The 6,000-nt window shown below is 46.8% G+C and overlaps 1 long non-coding RNA gene across 1 annotated transcript in view; it reads left to right on the top strand.

The window, feature by feature from the left end:
- The first annotated feature begins 5,056 nt into the window (after window positions 1–5,056).
- Window positions 5,057–6,000, top strand: part of LOC134481494 (uncharacterized) — a 15,684-nt gene continuing 14,740 nt past the window's right edge. Inside the window, exon 1 of the long non-coding RNA XR_010057002.1 lies at window positions 5,057–5,583. This is a non-coding gene — a long non-coding RNA (uncharacterized LOC134481494). The remainder of the gene's footprint in view (window positions 5,584–6,000) is intronic.

A 6,000-nucleotide genomic window follows, 5' to 3' on the forward strand; every position in this document is an offset into this window, starting at 1 on the left:
GTGTTCTTATTGTCCTTGTGCTATCTGAAAACTGGTGTTTGCGTCAGACTAGAGAGATGTGGTTCGTTTTTGTGAGAAGGCCGGATTGATTCCTGCAACCCCATAAGGGAAACATGTAGTGTCTGCGCTACAGCCTGGCTGTCTCTCTGGTTGGATGTTAATAATCAGACATCTTTACACTATTTAAATTATTAAATTAGCTTTAAATTATTGTTGTTTGTGTGTCCTTTATCTGGTATGCTTGGGACCAAAAGTATTTCTGATTTCTCTTCTTTTTCCTTTTTTTATATTTTAGAATATTTGGATATATAGAAGGAAATATATAAGATATGAGACTCAATATATTTTATTGAGCCCTGCCCTTGAACTTTTGACCCTCTTGCCTCCACCTCCAAAATTCTGTGACTATAAGTGGGAGCCACCATGATTGGCTAAAATATATATATTTAATTTTATTTTTAAGAACTATTTGTCAGGCAGGTATGCTGGCACACGCCTTTGACCCCGGCACTCGGAAGGCAGAGACAAGCAAATCACTGTGTTCAAGGCCAGCCTGGACTACAGAGTGAGTTTCAGGACAGCGAGGGCTGCACAGAGAAACCCTGCCTCAAGACAAACAAACAAACAAAAGACTCATATGCATGGATGTCCGTTCACTATCCGCCTGCTGTGTCAGCAGAGGCCAGGAGATGGTGTCAGAGCTCTTGGAAGTGGAGTTTCAGCTAATTGTGATCTGTTCTGAGGGTGCTGGGAATCAAACTCGGGTCCTCTGGAAGAGCAGCCAGTACTCCTAACTGTTGAGCTCTTTCTCTCTCAAGCCCCATTTTTTTTTTTAAAGTTTTTTGTAGCATTGGGGATTAAACCCAGTGTCTTTCATATGCTAGGGAAGTATATCCTGGAGGTATATCTGTACCCCTTAAGAACCTTTCATTAAACATAAATGTAGCATAACTTCTGATACACGTTCAGATGATAACTTTCTTTTCTTTTTTTTTTAAAGATTTATTTTATTATATATGAGCACACTGTCACTGTCTTCTGCCACACCAGAAGAGGGCATCGGATCCCATTACAGATGGTTGTGAGCCACCATGTGGTTGCTGGGATTTGAACTCAGGACCTCTGGGAGAGCAGTCAGTGCTCTTAACCGCTGAGCCATCTCTCCAGCCTGATAACTTTCACTTACACATGTATTCTATCAACCTCATTTTTCCCACACTGACACAGAACTGAAACCTGGTCTAGAGGCTTTGAGTGCAAGTGTGTTAAGGGTAGTGTGTGAGAGAAAAAAGAACCATTGGTCATTCAGTTATTGCTGTGCTTGGCCATCAGCTCAGAACCTGACCCCTACAGCCAAAAATTATCATCTCTCTGGAGACCTCCCTTCCTAGCGGGGTTTACGAAGAATGAACCCTTAGGAGACTCAGTCACAGAGTAGATTTTCAACACAAGCTCTGAATAACGGGGACACGTTACCCTCTCCCGTTGGTGACTGAGGTCTTCTGTAGATCTGAGCTACATTCCTCATGTAACATACACTTACTTCCAATCACTGAGAAGGAGGAAGGGCACTGACGCAGGAGCTAGGAAGAAGGGGGACTGTGGAGAGAAGGTAGGATGCGGTCTTACACATGAGCTAGCTGGCCTTCGCTGTGACTTGTAGGCCTGGGCCCCATGGGTGCATTTCATGGGGATGGGGAGGGAAAGGCTGACCTTCCTCCACTGCAGAGAAGTGCCAGACAGTCGGTGAGGGAGTTTAGAGGACAGAGTGATTCTTGTGGAGGAGGAAATTTCAAACTGATATAGCTTCTTTTGACTGTGGGGTCTGGGCTCACCTGAGTTTCAAATGGGACAGAGTTACCTGGGGAAGTGGAGAAAGGGCTTGGGTACTGCTGGGTGCATGATGTCTCGTTTTCCATATACTCCAGGCCTTTTGGCCCTTTGCCCTCTCTGCAGAGCCTCCGGTTACCCCCCCCCCAACCCCTCACCCCCCCACCCCCGCCTTCAACCACTGTGGGGAAAGCCCTTGTTTTTCAGGGTGAGGGTTGATTACAGTAACCTGGCAGTCTGGTCTCTGTTGACAGAAGGCTGTGTGGAGCTGTGACTTTCAGATACCCAATACTGTTACCAGATCGCTCTGTGTATTTAGAGGGAGCTTGATATGACCTGGAACAATACTGGTTGACCTCAGTTCTGCTCTTGCTGGAACTTGGCCTTGTGCAGATGCCTCTGTGTGTGTGTGTGTGTGTGTGTGTGTGTGGTGTGTGTGTGTGTGTGTGTGTGTGTGTGTGTCTGTCTGTCTGTCTGTCTGTCTGTCTCTCTCTCTCTCTCTTTCTCTGTGTCTGTGTGCCCATGTGTGTGTGTGTGTGTGTGTCTCTGTGTGTGTCTGTGTGTCTGTGTGTCTCTGTGTGTGTGTGTGTCTGTGTGTCTCTCTGTGTGTGTGTCTGTCTGTCTGTCTGTCTCTCTCTCTGTGTCTGTGTGTGTGTGTGTGTGTGTGTCTGTGTGCCCGTGTGTGTGTGTGTGTGTGTGTGTGTGTGTGTGTACGGAGTGTTGCTCAGCTCAACTTCATCTCTATAGACTTTAGCAAATTTACAACCCCCACATATTTCAGTCTTTAATTAAGTCAGTTCTCACTTCCTATGGGCTGAACCCTGTGTGACCTCTGGGCTGGTCAGTGTCAACTTCCTGTTCATGGAGGCAGCTGGACTCTGGAAAGGGTAAGCCCATAAACTACAAGCTACAGATTTCTTGGTATTTGATTGCAGTGACATCTGACTAGTGTGAATGGCTCGGGAAGATCTGTTGAAACCTAGGCCAGTACACTGGAGATGGGCCTTTAGGTGACTCAGCCATGAAGAGTCATGAGGGTAAAATCCTGAATGGGTTAGAGGCTCCACGAGCCAGGCACAAGGCACATGCCCAAAATCTTAGTTCTTGGGAGGTAGAAGCAGGAGGATAGAGAATTCCAGGTCAGCCCAAGCATCCAGCAGATATAAAATCTTATACCTTTTCTACAGAGCTAATACTAAAAATTTAGAAGGTAGTTTTTTTTTTTTTTTAAGGGTACAGGACTTTTTAAAAGTCTGACCACGGGGTTGGGGATTTAGCTCAGTGGTGGAGCACTTGCCTAGGAAGCGCAAGGCCCTGGGTTCGGTCCCCAGCTCCGGAAAAAAAAAAAAAAAAAAGTCTGACCACAGTGCAGTAGCCTCCACCAGTCACCGCTGCTCCCTGAGAACCTGGTGGGCTCCAGAATGGGAAGCATAAGATGCTGTTCTTGCTATGTGAGAATTCTCACCGGCTGTGCACCCTGATATGGGTAGAAATTAGGAATTGAGCCTGCCGGTGGTGGTGGCACATGCCTTTGATCCCAAGCACTTGAGAGGCAGAGGCAGGCAAATCTCTGAGTTCAAAGCCAGCTTGGTCTAGAGAGCAGGTTCCAAGACAGCCAGGGCTGCAGAGAGAAACCTTGTCTCACAACAACAAAAATAAAAACAAGTTGTGGGTGACTAGGTTTGGCCCTCATAGATGTACACATCAGCATGCTTGGCCCATGGGAAGTGGTACTATTGGGAGGAATAGGTGTGTCACTGTGGGGGAGGGCTTCGAGGTCTCCTAGTGTTCAAGCTCTGCCCAGTGTGGAACAGACCGTCCTCCTGGCTGCCTACTGAAGATAGTCTCCTTCTGCTGCCTCTGGATTAACATATAGAACTCTTGGCTCCTCCAGCATCACACTGCCTTGTTCTCTATCATGATGATAATGGACTGAGGCTTTGGAACTATAAGCCAGCCCCAGTTAAGTGTTTTATGCATAAGAGCTGGCATGGGGCTGGAGAGATGGCTCTGCTCTTCCTGAGGTCCTGAGTTCAAATCCCAGCAACCACATGGTGGCTCACAACCATCTGTAATGAGATCTGATGCCCTCTTCTGTTGTGTCTGAAGACAGCTACAGTGTACTCAGGTATAATAAATAAATAAAATATTAAAAAAAGAGCTGTCATGGTCACAGTGCCTTTTCAGAGCAACAAAACCTAAACTATGATACAAGGTTAGAGCTTTTTTTTTTTTTTTTTTAAAAAACTCTACTTAATAAGCTATGAACACTATGAATGCTTCCGTTGACAGTGTGGATGTTCGCTCAGCCCCTCGTGTATCAGTAAAACTACCTGCCCAGTAGAACTGAAGAGAGGGCCAAGATGTTAAAACCACCCACTGCTCTTCCAGAGGGCACAGGTTTGATTCCCAGCACCCGCGTGGTGGCTCCCAGTGATTTGTAACCTAGTTCCAGGGCATCTGATGCCCTCTTCTGGCTTCCACGAGGCACCAGCTATGCACATTGTGTAGAGACACATATACAAGCAGAATATCCATACACAGAAAATAAAAATTAAAAACTGCCTGGCCAGCCTGGGCTACATAGCAAGACCTTGATTCTATAAACCCATATCCCTCACGAGGATCTTCTTGTGTCTGGTTGAGCACGGTGAGTCAAGAACTTTGAAGAGACTTCACACTTGGGCTGGAGAAATAGCTCACTGATTAAGAGCACTGACTGCTCTTCCAGAGGTCCTGAGTTCAATTCCCAGCAACCACATGGTGGCTCACAACCATCTGTAATGGGATCTGATGCCCTCTTCTGGTGTGTCTGAAGACAGCAACAGTGCACTCATAACGTAAAAGAATAAATAATTAAAAAAAGAGAGAGAGACTTCACACTATTCTTCTCCCTCCCCTCACTCCTCCCCTTTAGCCTTTTTTTTTTCTTTTCTTTTCTTTTTTTTTTCCGGAGCTGGGGACCGAACCCAGGGCCTTCCGCTTGCTAGGCAAGTGCTCTACCACTGAGCTAAATCCCCAACCTCCCCTTTAGCCTTTTAAGACAGCACTTAACCCAAGCTGGTCCCAAGTTCAGTGCACAGCCAAAGATGACTTTGAAGTTTTAATCCTGCCCCTACCTTTCTAGTACTGGGACTCACGGGCACACGCCATTATGCTTGGCTAGAGACTCTCTCTTCTGCACATAGCACACGAGCCAGATGTTTCTCATATGGCTCCATCCACCGCTTTCACACACACACACACACACACACACACACACACACACACACACACACACACACACACATCCTACTTCCCTAACTCAAACCCTGTCCTAACCACAACGAGCTGTTTCCTGCCACTCAAGCAAATTCTGCTCATTGTAGGACGTGCCTGCCTATGTACTTACGACACTCTTTCTGTGGAAACTCCTCTGCCTCATCTCTTCCCCCCCGGAAGCTGTGTTTATTGGTTCCCCAGTGTTGTTTACTCCCATCTTTGTCTGTCTATCGCATACACTGCTGTGGCGTTCGTGAACATTAGGCAGAAATTTGTCTGATAAAATCATCTATTTTTAACATGAAAATTTGTTTAAGGGGCCACTATGTGACGGGATGAAGACGAGGATGTAGTCCCCACCTTCTTGGATGTCTGCGACCATGGGTGTTCTCGGACACTGCTACAGAATGCGTGACGAGGTGGCTGCGTGCATAGACGGTATCTAGGCCAGGCTGAGATGGCGTGCGGTACCAGGAAGACTTCCTAGAGGAGGTAATGCTAAAGCCCAAGCTGGAATCAGCCATTGGCTCCCTACCAAGCTCTTCTGGTGAGAAGCCTGCTTCTCAGTCATTGCTGTGCCGCCCCACATCCAGCTCCGTGTTACTATGTGCGCACTTGGCTGGATGCGCCATTGAGCAAACACAATGGAGGGGGAAATGCTGCACAAGAAGGCAACCTCAGACGACCGCTCCTATCAGCCGTCCAGACTGAAGCCGAGGCTGTCTTGGCCTTTGCGTGACACACAGTTTATTGTGGGTTTTCCTGACCTTTAAACTGAGTTCGGGAATACAACGGCTGTCCTGTTTACAATAGATGTGTCCTAAAATCCCAGTGCATTCCTGAAACTACAGATAGTACCAAACCAGTCCAGTATAACATATACTCTTTTCCCAAATAGATAATATGCGA

This window comes from Rattus norvegicus, chromosome 13 (genome assembly GCF_036323735.1).
Source record: "Rattus norvegicus strain BN/NHsdMcwi chromosome 13, GRCr8, whole genome shotgun sequence".
Lineage (NCBI taxonomy): Eukaryota > Metazoa > Chordata > Mammalia > Rodentia > Muridae > Rattus > Rattus norvegicus.